The sequence below is a fragment of the Cupressus sempervirens genome, chromosome 9 (assembly GCF_028749045.1).
Source record: "Cupressus sempervirens isolate cs-2001-9-10 chromosome 9, ASM2874904v1, whole genome shotgun sequence".
NCBI classification, from domain to species: domain Eukaryota; kingdom Viridiplantae; phylum Streptophyta; class Pinopsida; order Cupressales; family Cupressaceae; genus Cupressus; species Cupressus sempervirens.
Window position 1 is genome coordinate 711,829,740 of NC_143126.1, and position 16,059 is coordinate 711,845,798.

General features: G+C 32.2%; 1 pseudogene; it reads right to left on the bottom strand.

Moving 5' to 3' along the window:
* Positions 1 to 9,713: 9,713 nt before the first annotated feature.
* LOC149540702 (septin and tuftelin-interacting protein 1 homolog 1 pseudogene) overlaps positions 9,714 to 16,059 on the bottom strand; it is a 116,431-nt pseudogene continuing 110,085 nt past the window's right edge.

The window sequence follows — 16,059 nt, forward strand, 5'->3', positions numbered from 1 at the left end:
ATTGATTTTGATAATTACAATTATCATATGCAACTTAAAGATACAAAAAAAATGTGTTAGCACTATAACATACCAAAAATATGTGTTAACAAAATAACATATTGCAAAAATGTTTTATCCTAGGGCATCATGTATTATCCATACAAGCATTGCATGTAATTGAAATTTTATTTGTCCTATTGGTCTAGAAATGTCATACATAGTGACCTTTTGTGGTCTCACAACACACACCCTATTTTGAGTCACAAAATAAAGACCTCCCTTTTTTTCTTGAATAACCATCTTGAACCACCCAGTTAGGTGTCTCAGTTGATTAGGACCTTCCTATGAGTCTAGGTTAGTCCCTAGTTCTTGGTTAGCTAAAATTGAGTCATATTTAAAGGTTAGAAACATAATATTTTTTCTTTATAGTGCAAGAAGTATGCAATTGCGCACTAGTGCACCATGCACACATGTACATGTGTGATAACTATGCATCTATGCATTTATCTCTAGTTGAGGGTGTGCAACATGAAGTTCCTTTCCTATAAATAGCCCCCCTCTCTTTATTCAAACTTGATATCTTTAGACCTCTAACTGTCGCACCTTCACACCCTCTCCAGTTTTGCTCCTTTGAAACTCTACATCTTTGAGAATATTGCATCTACCTTCAAGGTAACAAAAAATTCCACCCAAGATGTACATGTGTATATCCCTAGTAGTTGTGCATGGTGTGCATAACACAAGCCTCCCCACAAGATGGTTTTCCACCGCACAAGTGCAGTGCGCATGTGCGCTTAGTGCACAACTGTGTGCTTTATTCTTTTAATTTTTTTAAGCCTTCTAGATGTGCACATGCATAGGTGCACCATGTGCACAAGGTGTGTAAGTGCACATTTTAGGCATAATAGGGGGGATTTTAACCAATTTCTTCTATTTTGTTAGTCTGAGTCATACTTTAGGGTCATCATAGGTTTCCAACTTCAAGAATAGTAATTTATCTCTTCTGTGTAGATGTAATGGCATCATCTTCATCCTCCATCTTTGTAAAGATAACACCAAAACTAGTCACCTTCAAGTCTCAAGGAACACCCAAGAAATCTCAATTTTAAGACAAGCATTTTGAGATCTGAGATACTCAACTAGGGCATATTGACTAGAACACTTTTTTTTTATTATGTAACAAGTCTAAAGAGAGGTCAGCCATGGTGTCAGCATTAATCCAAAGTGGGCTGGTAAGCATTTCTTCTCATCCAATGTTAGTTCAATCATATGAACTGATCATGACTTTGGCATATCATTATGCGTCGAAAGAGAAAGTGGTCAAGAGTGTGACATAAGAGATAGTCCTAGATATTAGACCTCATAACATTGAAAAGTTCTTCTATCTTCCATGGATAGATTATTACCTCTAGATCACCTATGATGGTGCAGATAGATGGTACAAGGAAAATGAGATAGAAGCTAAGGAGTTGGTACAAGGGAAGTACCTGATTAACATAACATCTTTGGGTAGGAGAAGTGGAAAGGTCGATATGACTAGAGGCTATATGATAAATGATGTTGGCTATTCAATTGTTCTTCTAAGAAGAGCTATGGGCATTCTTGTGGCTGGTCATCTGGAAACATGGATGTCACACTTCATAGAAGCCATCAGAACAAGGATGATGCCTATTGATTGGGCCACTATACTCAACAACAATCTAGATGAGTAACTCATTTTGGTAAAGAATGACCCCTAATTTAATATGATCTTCTACATGATGTATCTTTTAGTAAGAAGACCCACATATTATCCAAGCTTGTATAGGAAGGGAAGTATGTAGGATGCAAATGCCTAGCCATATGTAGTTTATCCCTAGCTAGTGAAGAAGAAACTCCCCCATACAAAGTTTTGAATATAGGGTGGTTAATGGTGGGTTCATATTTTCCATCATAGAGTTCATTGAAGGAGATTATGCAAAAAGAATATTACTAGAAGAAGTAGCATGGATAACATAGATTGGAGCTTATTACATCGAATTTAAGACATTTACTTATATCTAGGTAGTTAGTACTCTCCTGTGCCCAAAGAAGATCCCACAATATTTGTCAAATAGGCTACTACTATTTGATATAGCAAGGCAATTAGATTCTTCTTATGACAAGATGAGGAAGAAACACAAGAAGACCTAGGTGTGGGAAATCACTATTGGCGCCTTTGAAGTCAAATAAAAACAAGATATTACTATATTTTATTCATAGTGGGATCAATATCTTGTTGAGGATTACCAACCACCTTGCCCATATTTTGACAATATCAAGATGGTACAACATTTGGTAGGAAAGAAGTTTGTGCCCAAAGTAGCACTGGAGGATCACTAGATGAACATTGTAGATGACTACAATGTTTGAATTAGGGACTATTATAGAATGAGTCTACAATTTGCTAAAAAATTAGTTAACATGGAGATACCTCTTGAGGCATGGAACAAGGATACCCTCAAAATGTTGGATCCCTTATATAATAGGGAAAAGATATATGAAAGGCCCATTATGAATGTAGAAATTGGTGAGAGGAAAATGATGATATTGATTATTGGGCTCAACATATTGTCAAATTGACAAGGGAATGGATCATAAAGCCTTTTTGTATGGACCTAGTTCTTCAAGCCCCAACTCTTCAAGCCACAGTTTGAACCAAGAAGGGAAAGGGAACCAAAGGCACTATGCCTACCTACCCTGTAAAATCACTTGTGAGGCTAGTAATGGTATGCCAACATGAGAGGGAGGAAGAGTACTTTTAGGAAGAAAGGGTAAAGAGAAAGAAGAGAAAGAGGACCACTTGGGTAAGGGATCAAGAAGAAGTGGCTCAAGAAGAGTCAGCTACCTAAGAAGAAGAATCTCAACCTAACTAGGAAGAGGCTCAACCAATAGAAGAGGAAGCACCAGTGCCTAAAGAACCTACAATAGAAGCCTCACTGTCAGTACCCAAGAGGGCCATAACTAAGATGATGATGGTAGGTGTAAAGAGGAGGAAATTGAAGGAAAAAAGAACTCTGTCACCTCAGATTCTCAAAACCATCTTCAAGGTCGAAGATGAGGAAGAAGGGGAGTAAATAGAATTTTTCCCCTTGAATAGGAGGACTCTCTCAGCCACAATTGTAGAAGAAGAAAGAAGGATTTTAACTCAAACACTACTTTTTGTTCCTTGAGAGCTTGTCTATGTTGAGACTTCAGAAGAGGAATAACAAAAGTGGACTAAAGAAATAGAATGTGAGAGGAATGACGTTTTTGATATCTTAGATTTTGACTTTATGCTAGTGGGGGTTGAAATGGTAGGAGAGAAGATACACAATACTCATCAGAATGAGGCAATGGGAGAAGATTGGAATCAATTACCTCCATTTCCACAAGGGCCTCTTAGTATTCCTCCTCCATCATCACAAGATATTTTTTCAGTGCCTCCTCAACTAGATCAAAAATTGATTTCCCTACCTCCTTTAGTAGCTAAACCCAAAAGTCAAAACTTAGAGGAGGGAGAATATGTTTAGTTATATGCCGATGAAGTATTAGAAGAGGGGAAGATTATGAAAGAAAGGAAACAAACTCCTCCCAGTATAGAGGCTAGGTCCCTAGCTCAAGTTGACATAGAAGCTCACTCTGAAGTTCTTTCTCAACAGGACACTACAACATTTCAGGTCAAATTATGACAACAATTTGTGACAACGATGTGATTTGTTTGTGATTTTTATGTTTGTTTTACAAGTTTCCCCAACATCATCATTATATGGTGATATTGGCATCATAATTGTGATGTCCATGTGATTATAAACAAACGAAATGACATTAATCATTCCCCATTTAATCGATTGTGGAGAGTTGCATGCAAAATAATGTGGAGAGGAAAGAGCGTGGAGAGCTCCAAATGAGGGTAGAGAGCTCTGAATGTTGCTGGAGATAAGTTGTCAAAGAGTTTTTGATCTCTTCTTTTTGTTGTCATGCCCTTGTAATCTTTGTGCCCTTTCTCTCTGATTTCTTTGCCATGCCATGCCCTTGTGATTTCTATAACATTTTTTTGCATTTCCTTGGAGTGGAAGAGGATTAAGTATTATCTCTTTGCCCTTACTCTGCATTTTCTTGTATATTAATTTACTAAACTTCATCAAACACTGCCTCTTTGAATCATATACAATTAAGGTTTTACAAGAAAGTTAAGGTTTTACAAGAAAATTAAGGTTTTACTAAGCTTGATGCATTCTCTATGAAAGATCTTTACCAACCAAATAATAAAAAACAATAAGATGCAATGGAATTTGTTGTCCTTTATAAATAATTGGGATGAAATTTGGTTTTGGCTTACTAGAAACACTAGTACAAGAATATCCAAGAAGGGAATTTGTTATAGAAAAAGCACTTTTTCTTTTATCATTTCTATAAGTAATATAGAATGCTATGAACATTAGTAACACTTCCTCCATTCCCCCCTTGATGCACAGTTCTACAGTACTAGTGCTCTACCAAAAACATTTGGCATAAGACTCTTCTCTTTAACAAATTTACTATACATTAGTAGTCAGCCTGATTTCATAAATATCTTGACATAAAAAGAACAGTAACATTTTAACTTCCATATATAAGATTCTAAATTTCTAAAAGTTGTAAAAGAATCACCCAACTAATGATTCTAATCCAAAGAGAATACCCATTTTAATACCAAAAGTTGGGGTCAAAATGTGGCTGGGTTGTTCTTGCTACTAGATTTCAATCATTTTCCCCAAATCTATACTACATGTTAAATAATTTCAAATTTATTTTAACTATAATCTCCAAAACATTTAGTCATTTTTCTAATAAGATCCAACTCTCTAGAAAATAAAACACTTAACTACATATTTGAAACACAAGTGGCACTTCTATTTGCTACTTATACTAACACATCATATGGTGGATCTAAATCATTTTATGATTAAAAATAACTTCATTAATCCAAGACCAAAATCATTTCAATATCATCACAATAAAGGTACAACCACATGATTTAAAAACTTGTAACCAAACCCAATTACTACATCTTCAGTAGTCTAGTGACTTAGATTTATTCTCATCAAAATATCAATGCTTTGAATATTATACTTTTGCACTGGAACACCCAAAAGAATATATCTCTACATACAACTCACTCAAATACTTTATGAGTTATGTAGTTAATTTTATATTGGCATATTACTTCTTCAAAGGGTTTCATCTATGGTTCATCTTAAACCATATTCGTAACAATAATTTGGAGCTCTTAAAACATAGAATATTATTTCTAGCTACAATTCAACTATGACACTTAGCACATGGTGATACTAATTCAGCTTCATCATCTCTTACCATACTAATTTATCTCTTCAAAGAAAAACTCTAGACTTTCAATTTATCTTCAAGTTCAATATTGTTCTAAATTTGGAACACATGCATCCAATGTAGCAATTTACTCAACTAATACTTACAACCAACACTTTAAATTGGTACTAGTTATAATGAATCCAATATGGGTGTATCATCAAACCATTAATATACATTTGAACTTATCAAATTCTAAATGACCACATAATAGAAATCTCCCATGCATTCAATACCAAGAACATCACACAAGTTAATCCTAGAGGTGATTTCCTTAGCAATTTACCTCCACGTCAACTAACAATAATACCACTCATCTCATGCATCTAATAAATGTCTTTCACATCTTCTCTAACAATATGAAACTTTGTCTTTAATATCAAATCATGAGGAGATAGGGCATGTAAAATAGATTAAGTAGATAAAATATAAAGGATGTTTCCTTCAAAATATTTTCATTGCACTTACTTCTCATTCATTCATAACATTTGGTTTGATACATAATATTTTGTCTTAGCCACTTGCATGCTACGAAAAAGGGTAACACCACCTTTACCAAATCATAACCAAAAACATAATGTACACTAAGAAAAGCCCTCTTCTCTAAACTCTTCTATCCAAGGTTTTCCGTAGGTTGGAATGCTTGAGATGTTAGCTTAGATCTCCCTAGTCATGGAGTTCAAGAGGCATACAAATGAGCACAAAAGAAGCTCTTAGTTGAGCCTTAGAAACATAGCCCTTGCTAGCAAACCATGAGATGGGAGATTCTTTGAGTAAGAGCAAGAATGCTAGTGTCAAAAAACTCTTGTGTATGAAATGCAAGAATGAGAGATAAACTAAGATGAAATGCACAATGCAACTAAGCTAAGCAAATAAAATTGTTACATCCATACTAATTAGACTATGTGAGCTAAGCTATTGCAAAAGAACTATAATAACATTCAACTAGACTAGAATGCCATATGAAAAAATGCCATGGATGAAAGAAATGTAGACAAGAAATATAAGTTCTCCACAAAAGGCTCTTCAAGAATCTTAATAGAAAACTTGCAACACAACAATACTCAAGAGTGTGGACGTAAGAATGAGACAAGAAGCAAGAAGCTCTCCACAAGCAAGAAGCTCTTCAAATTCTATAGCATAATATTAGCCAAAATGAGATCCCTTTGAGGGGGAAAGCTCTATCCCTTTTAAAGTAAAATGGATGGTAGAGATCAAAAGATAAGAATATCCAAATCAAGGGTTGAGATGAATCTAGAATAAGTGGATCATATTCTAATGGAAGAGACAATTCATAATGGAGGAATAAAGAAATGAGAAGAGTGGAAGACAATTCATAGTGGAGGAATTTAAAATTGAAGGTAATGGGGGACATGTCATAGTGGAGGAATAAAGAAATGAGGAGAGTGGAAGACATGTCATAGTGGAGGAATAAAGAATGAGGTGAGTGGAAGACAATTCATAGTGGAGGAATTTAAAATTGAAGGTAATGGGGGACATTTCATAGTGGAGGACTAAATAAATGAGGAGAGTGGAAGACATGTCATAGTGGAGGAATAAAGAATGAGGTGAGTGGAAGATAATTCATAGTCGAGGAATTTAAAATTGAAGGTAATGGGGGACATGTCATAGTGAAGGAATAAAGAAATGAGGAGAGTGGGAGACATGTCATAGTGGAGGAATAAAGAATGAGGTGAGTGAGAGACATGGAGGAGTGGGAGTCATGGAGGATAAATGAATTAAAAATTCATTTTGAGGGCTAGATGGATAAAGGGGGAATAAATGATTTTCAGAAATCATTTTTAAACTTGGTGGAGGAAAGGTTAGGGTTAAGATTAATTTAGATTAATCTTAATTAGGTTTAAGAAACTTAAGCATGTCGAGGATTTAAATAAATTAAATTTATTTAAAAGGGAACATATGATGTCACTATGCATTAAATGAATTTAACACATTAGAGGGGAGTACTATTTGAATTAAATTCAAAATACATTAGGGAAGTGAACTTATTTAATTAAGTAAAATTAATTAAAATAACTAGAAAAATATGACAAAATATAATTAATTAATTAATAATTAATCATAATGTCAAAGGAGATATTCAATTAATTAATATAGTGTTAAAGGAGTGAAATGAATTTGATTGGAAATATGACTCATTTTGATTTTATTAGAAATGGATATTCATGTATTTTTCTCAAAGGGGTTCCAATTTGAATTAAATTAGAATGTCTAACATTTAAATAAATTCAAATGTATATCCATCCTAGGTAGAAATGAGAGATTAATGAGTATGAGCTAGAATTTGATTCAGTGTCCTTCAATTTTGCTTGATTTGATCATAAGAATTGATGAATTTAGCCATTTGATTTTGTAGGTCCAATTTTGGGTGATTACACATAACAACATGGAGATAAAAAGAAGAGAAAATATTTTACAAAGCATACATTAATACTTGAAAATCCTTACAAATTCTCCAAGATGAGAGAACTCTAACTTCTTATAATATGAGAAATCTTCCAATATAAGATCTTAGTAAACGAAATGGCCCTTTTATCTTTTTTTCCCTTCCATTTTTCGTCACTTTCTCTACATCATATTGTTACTCAACCTCTCTATGACTCTCCTACTTAGGATTACAATGACTAAATATAGCTAATGTAGAAACAAAACATTTTTTTTCAAATACTAAAATCTCTCTAGCTAATCCTATTTAAATCTTACCATGATTCAGTCCTAGAATCTCACAAGTGTATAACAAGATAAATTCATTACAACCAACTCTATCCATCCAGACCTGTGACTCATTCTCTTTAGAAATTATTCATCAACATAGAGAACACAATTATTTACATCAATAAATTATAATTCCTCATAAATTCCAAGACCACATTTTTAGAGCATTTCCCTCCAAAAGATTGATAACTCAAGGAAACTGGAATGGTCCTATATTACATAGAAGATCATCCTACCATTTATTTTATTTATCAAATTTTTGAAGGCCATTTTTTTATATGTAGAATGGTGGTTAAAAATATTCAAACATGAATTAGGGCCTTCTCAAGAATGTCATGATTGTCCTTCATTCTAATTAAGTTGTGGAGAAAATGGAATGGATAAGCTTATGTAATTTGAAGTCAGATTGATTTTTTTACAAATGCATATAAAGATTGAATTTTAGAAGGAAAGTAGAATATCATTTTTCTTTTATATTTTTAATTAATGTTAGGGGATTTTAGAAATATGATTTAAAACTTAATTTAATATAAATACATACATGCATGCATACATACATACATATGCATACACACACATATGTATGTATGTATATATATGCATATGTGTATATATATACACACACGTGTGTGTGTCTATGTATGTATGTATGTATATATATAGAGAGAGATATATATATATATATATTTTAAGGTGCTTATTACATCTTAGCACAATGAAAAAATTGATCCAGCTGCATATATATTCTAGAATCCAAATAATAAAATAATAAAACTCACTCAACCCATGCTAAGTGACTTACCTCAAGATCTTGCACAAAAATAATGCAGACTAGGAAAAATGGGTAGAGTTCATAAGAAATTTTACAAAAACATATCATAGAAGATATTTTCAAAAAGAAACAAGCCCAAATCAATCCTTCAATCTATAAATAGTAAATGGCATTTTAGTGCTCTAAAATCTTATTAGATTTGAAGATCGAATTGAATCTACAATATTAGAGCATACAAAATGATTAGACATGAGCATCTACAAGTATGATGGACATTGACAGACTTGATATAAGGAATGTTTGAGTTTCCTAATAGTTTACCAAGCTTGTATTATGAATAGTGGTTTCCAAGAATTTGTTTAAGGGGTGAGACAAGTTTAACCCCATGCAATATAACCTATTGGCTAACAAGGGTTCAAAGGCATGTCATTTTCAAGAAATGAAAAAAAAAAATAAAAAAAAAAATAAAAAAAAAAATATATATATATATATATATATATATATATATATATATATATATATATATATATATATATATATATATATATATATATATATATATAGATTTTCTAATGTACCTACCAAAAAGGATTTTGAATTCATTTATAATTATTTTAAAATGATTTTCCATGTAATATAGAAAATAGAGAAAGTGTAGATGGACAAAAATGGTCAGTAATATACTATTTTGATTGGTGAGATTTTTTTTTTGTTTGTATAGCTTTACATCATTTGGAAGAAGATCTACAACATACCATTCCTACAACATCCATTTTAAACTCCATAGAAATGTTTCATATGATATTTTTGAGCTTTCAAACAATGTACATTATCTCTTCATTATATGTTTGGTTTATCAATGATTTCTTCTAGTTTGATTATGGTGCATATTAACTAGCTTCTCTAATGATGCAATCACCCATGTATCTCCATATTGTGCAAGAACTTGTTGTTTTACATAATCTAGATAGATACTGATATCTCCAAAGCTATAAACCTTAAGATCATCATGTGTGTGTCCCATTTTAGGGAAAAATCGGATGTCATGTTCTTGTGCATATATTTGAATGAATTCCTTCAAACTCAATTGAGGTGCACACATGGAATTATTCAGGTGAATCCCATTACCCATGGAAGCTAAGGCTTGTTGTTGAGAATATACTATTGCTTCTTGTTTTTGCTAAAGTGTCTCAAATTGTCATTGCTCTGTCACCCTATGATAGCTCACATTCTCTCTAGCCCCAAGTTGTTCCACAGTTATTCCCTCTACAAATTGATTCATCATTTTAAGGGCTACATTTAGCTAACTTCTTGTCCTCTCATTAGCAATAAAATTGGGGCAAAATAGTCCTTTCCACCCTAAAATCCACTTTTTTACTTCATTAAAATTAGTATTTGAACATATCCAATGATACAAAACCTATTGCCACTTTGGAAAAAAATGTTGCCTCCAAAATTATAACCATATGATAAATGGGAATAGCAGATGTCCAAGACATAACCCAATTAAATTGGTCTAGTTTTTGATTAGCTAGGTTGATTACGAATTCCTATAAAATTATCATTAGATTAGGTATAATTAAATGAGCAATTAGTTGTTCCCATCTAGCAGGACCAAATATAGTTTTCCAAGGTGATAAAATTGCATATGTAGATGTATCACTTGCATGCTAGGCATGAAGCATATTCCTCAACTTAGATCAAATGGTTGGATATAAAGGCTTCATACAATGGCCCAATAATATAAGCCAAGGATGTAACGATGCATGTATTGACACAATCTCCCTATGAGGATCCCAAGTATCTACTACTACTATTAATTTGGGAATTAATATACGATCTAGAATGTTATGAAGTACTAAAGCTGATAGTAACTTCTCCCATGTCTCCAAAAAATGTAGCATAGGTTCAGGATCCCTTGGCTCTTGGGAATTTGTAGCAGTTATTCTCACTACTAGAAGAATAACTTCAGTAAAGAGTTGAGTGTAAGGAGTTGAAGAAGCAAGTTCTGCTTCTATGTAAATTCCATAATCATGAGGTTCATTCCCTTGAGGAAGCCTCTACCATAATGGAATTAACTCTAAACCATGCAAAGGATTTTGAAGTGGTTCCCAACCTTGAAACATTCTTATAAGAAATGGCAAAGCAAATGTCGATGCAATACATGACAAATTACATAGCTTGTAGTCCTCCCAATACTTAGATTGTAAATTCTCAAAAACACTTCCAACTGATTCCAATATCATAATACCTACCAAAAAACTTTCCTAGATTCTATCAAGTGCTCCCATAATAGCCTCTATGTTGTCTAGCTATTGTTTCTATCGTGCAGTCTCTTTCTAAAGCTACTGCTTCTCCTTTTGGTATATTGCCACAAACTCTGTCTCATGCCTTAAATTCTGATCAAACTTTTGAATATTTGCATCTACCATATCTAAAATAATCTTCAAATTGTGTTGTAACTCTTGCATAGGTGTTTTATCCTTGATAGGTAACAATTCTTCAGGTGCATTTTCTTGTAAAAGATTTTTTTTTTGAACAATTGTAAACTCTTAGAAAGTGCATTTTTGTTTTCTATTACATTGATGGGCTTCCCTTGAAAAAAATCAAAATGAAGAGGCATAAATGAAACACAAATTATGAAATTTCCTTCATTGCACCCATATCTTCTCTTTATGTCCCTAAGCTAGATAATAATATCTACTAGTTCTCATCAACAACCAAGATAATTAGTTCTCAACCACTATCAAAACTTATCAATGGGAGAAAGATAGTCCAAATAAGTAATCAATATGAAATGGGAAATGTTTTGATTTGGTAGATGGAGATATAAATGGATAATAGTTATTGATACACTACAACATTTGGGGTCAAATTATGATGACAATTTGTGATGACAAGTAATTTGTGGTGATTTTCAATTTTTTTTGCAATTCTCCTTGACATTGTCGCAATACCGATGTTGGAGTCACAATTGTGATGCCCTTGCAAGCATTAAAAAAAAATGACATAAATCATTTTCCATTTTTTAAAAATTGTGGAGAGTTGTGCACAAAAGTGACGGAGAGCTGTAAATGAGGGTGGAGAGCTATGAACTTGTCATGCCCTTATGATTGGCACATTTGGTTGATGTGCCCTTGTCATCTTTCCATTTCATTTTAGTGTCCTTTCTCTATGATTTCATTATCTTGTCATGCCCTTGCTTTGTGATTTCATTGTCATATCATACCCTTGGTCTGTGATTTCATTGTTGTATCATGCCCTTGTGATCTGCATGTCCTTGCTTTGTGATTATTTTCAAGGGTGAGAAGAGGTACATATGCAAATGTTTTTTTCTTTTCCTTGTAAACATGTATCTGTTTATATAGTTAAAGAGATCTTTTTAAAGGTGCTTGTTGCATATTATCTCACAACAAAAAAATGATCCAACTATGTACATATTCCATATTCAAAATAATAAAACAATAAAACTCACTCAACCTATGCTAAGTGACTTACCTCAAGATCCTACACAAAAATAATGCAGACCACAAAAAATGGGCATAGTTCACAATTTTTTTAATAAAAACATATCATAGCAAATATTTTTAGAAAGAAACAAGCCATAGCCCAGTTAAATTGGTCTATTTGTTGATTAGTTGGGTTGATTAAAAATTCCCGTAGAACTATGATCAGATTAGGAACAATAAAACAAACAATCATCTTTACTAAAAATGATCCAATTGCATACACATTCTAGAATCCAAATAATAAAAAAATAAAACTCACTCAACCCATGCTAAGTGACTTACCTCAAGATCCTACACAAAAATAATGTAGACCACAAAAATGGGTAGAGTTCACAAGAAAGTTTAGAAAAAATATCACAAAAGATATTTTTAGAATGAAACAAGCCATAACCCAATTAAATTGGTCTAGTTGTTGATTGGCTGGGTTGATTACAAATTCCTATAGAACCATCATCCGATTAGTTACAATAAAATGAACAATCAAATTTTTCAAAAATGATTGAGCTACATACATATTTCAAAATCCAAATAATAAAACAATAAAACTCACTCAACCCACGCAAAGTGACTTACCTCAAGATCCTACACAAAAATAATGCATACCACAAAAATTAGGTAGAGCGAGCAAGAAATTTTTCAAAAACATATCATAGCAGATATTTTTAGAAAGAAAGAAGCCATAACCCTATTAGATTGGTCTAGTTTCTTATTAGGTAGGTTGATTACAAATTCTTGTAGAACTGTCATCAGATTAGGTACAATAAAACAAATAATAAACTTTACCAAATATGATCCAGCTACATACATATTCCATAACATTGGCCTCCACATCATTTTACTTATTGTACAATAACATCATAGGGATGGTAATTTTTTCAAATAGATGTAGAGAGTGCATTGTTGCATATAAATATTCATGAGAAGATCTATATGGATCAACTATATGGATTTTTTAAGGAATTGTATATTTCTTGTAGTATCCAACATTCATTATATGGCCTCAAGAAAGTCTGTGGGGCTTGGTAGGAGAAGATGAACTCTTTTTCTCTCTCTTCTATATGGATCAACTATATGGATTTTTTAAGGAATTATATGTTTCTTGTAGTATCCAACATTCATTATATGGCCTCAATCAAGTCTATGGGGCTTGGTAGGAGAAGATGAACTCTTTTTCTCTCTTTTCTAGTTTCATTCATTATCATTCCAATCCCAGAGTTTACACTCAATAGAAAGAGGGAAACAACAAGAGGGGTATAATTTTATCTTGGTATTATATGTAGATGATTTGGTCCTTACAAATAGATCTCACTTTATGATTCAAAGTGTTTAGTGAATGTTGATGGAAAATTTTGACATGGAAGATCTTAGGTGTATACACTATTTCCTTGGGATTGAGGTTGTTCAATATTTCCATGTGATTTTTATTTGGCAACAAAAGTGACATGCTTGATTCCAAGCCTACTGCCACACTCTTTTAGTAGGGTATTGTTTTGAATACCAATAGCACTTCTCTATTAGTTGATATTTTATTTGGCAATCTTTTATACCTAACACATTCTTGTCCTATTATTTCTTTTATGGTTGACCTTTATGTGCTCACTTTTCTCATTATCCACATGAGTTAGTGGCAGACTATCAAATGCATTTTGAGGTACATACTATTCATCAAGCGACTCTTGCATCATTGGCTTCAAAGATTTAGATTGGGTCTATGATTTTGATGATTGGAAGTCTACTTATAGCTTTGTTTATTTATTTATCTTGGCTTAGGCCTTGCTGCATTTTTTTGCAAGAACTAATATCTAATTGCATTATCATATACAAAGGCTAAGTACAAAGAAACAATTCTTAATAGTCAAAAGGTTTTATGGCTTAATTAGTTAATGATAGAGTTTCTCTTTCCTCGTAATAGTCTGATTATTATTTTTTGTGATAATTAGAGTTCTATTCACATTTTGTGCAATCTAGTAGAGCATTAGAGGATTAAGTTTATTGAAATTCACATGTTCACTATATTTAACAATTGATTCAAGATGATATTCTCCACTTGGAGTACACATTGATAGAGGAACAAGTTGTAAGCATCTTTATAAATCCTTTGGCATCTCCATGCCATCTTTAGTTGTGTTTAATTATTTCAATGAAGGAATTTGTCTTTGAGGGGTCCTTTTTCTTCACTTTGAGAGGCTTTCATTATGTAAGGGTACTTAATAATTTTTTTTTTTTGTTACGACCTATTCATGCATTTCATGCTTAGAGAGTTTGAAATATTGATTAACTAATTTCCTACATGTTCAAGAATATCATCATAGACATTTTTATACATAATCAAGAACATGTTTGTACATTCATGTTGTAACTTAAGTTCACTTAATCAAGCCTAAATTTATAATATTCTAGTCTAGTTGGGCTCTAGTTTATGCATTGTACATATCATGCACTTCTAACTTGCATATCTAGCTCTATTATACTATAAATTTAGTTTGATTTAGCTCTTGCATATTTTTAGGACTAATTATTTCTATAAAATAAATTGATCTCTTCATTGTAATTCATATTGCATATTATGAAATTTTTTTAAGGAATGTTACCCTTTCTTTTGGAAGGTGTTATTGTTTATTATTTGATCCTTTGGTGCTTTTAATGCAAACTTTGATAAGTTGATCATAAATTTTTTGGGCCTTTTGGATGTGACAACGTAGTTTACTTGGCTTCAAAGTACTCCAAAAAAATCAGTTATATGCAAATAATCTTTTTTTTTCTCTAATTAGAAAATATGTTATAGCTAGTATTTCCAATTTTAATCAGGGGTGGTTTCATATTGAAATGTGGTTTGAAGGTAATGGTTTGTAAGAATGGGTACTCTCTTTGTTCAACTCTTTTTTTTTAGTTCTTATAGATGGCTATATCTTGAGACTTGTTGGATATCATTATGTATTTGGATATGGCCTATTGGGACCCTTCCTTTTTTCAAAACTTTATGTACAACATAGGTTTTCCATGTTAGTCTTCTGAGTGAATGATATACATATAAAACTAATGCAATCTTTTAAATTAATAGTATGATATTCTCTTTCTCATTTTCATGTTATTGATTTTGGTGGGGACTAAAAAAATACACATAATGATATTACATTATGAACATGGTCCTTGTCTTTGATATTATATTTAATTCATAATTATATTTAGATACTATATGACTCCCTATTTGAATTTTGTTCCCTCTATTTTTTTCTGAAATTTTATGTACCAATATCTTACTTTGTGTATACTTTGATCATTATAAGTATATTCTGATTAGCTAGTTTATTATTTCATTAAATAGCATCAGACACACAAATTATTTATTTGATTGAACTTCTTTTTGAGTTTTTTATTAATATATTTGTAACCACTCTCCTTAGTGTTATCCTAAGATGATATGGGCTTTTCTATGCATCATAAAAACATCGAGAAAGAAATTGAAAAATCTATTCTACAATATATAACAATAGAGAAAGAATACAGCTAGGAGAAGCAAGGATTTAGGTTAGTTGAAGATAGAGAAATAATTTTTCAAGTGAAAATAATTTTAACAATTAGTTGTTCCCAACTAGCAAGATCAAATAAAATTTTTCAAGGTGATAAAATTGCATTTGTAAATGCATCACTTGCATGTCAGGTATGAAGTGCATTCTCCAACTTATATCGAAT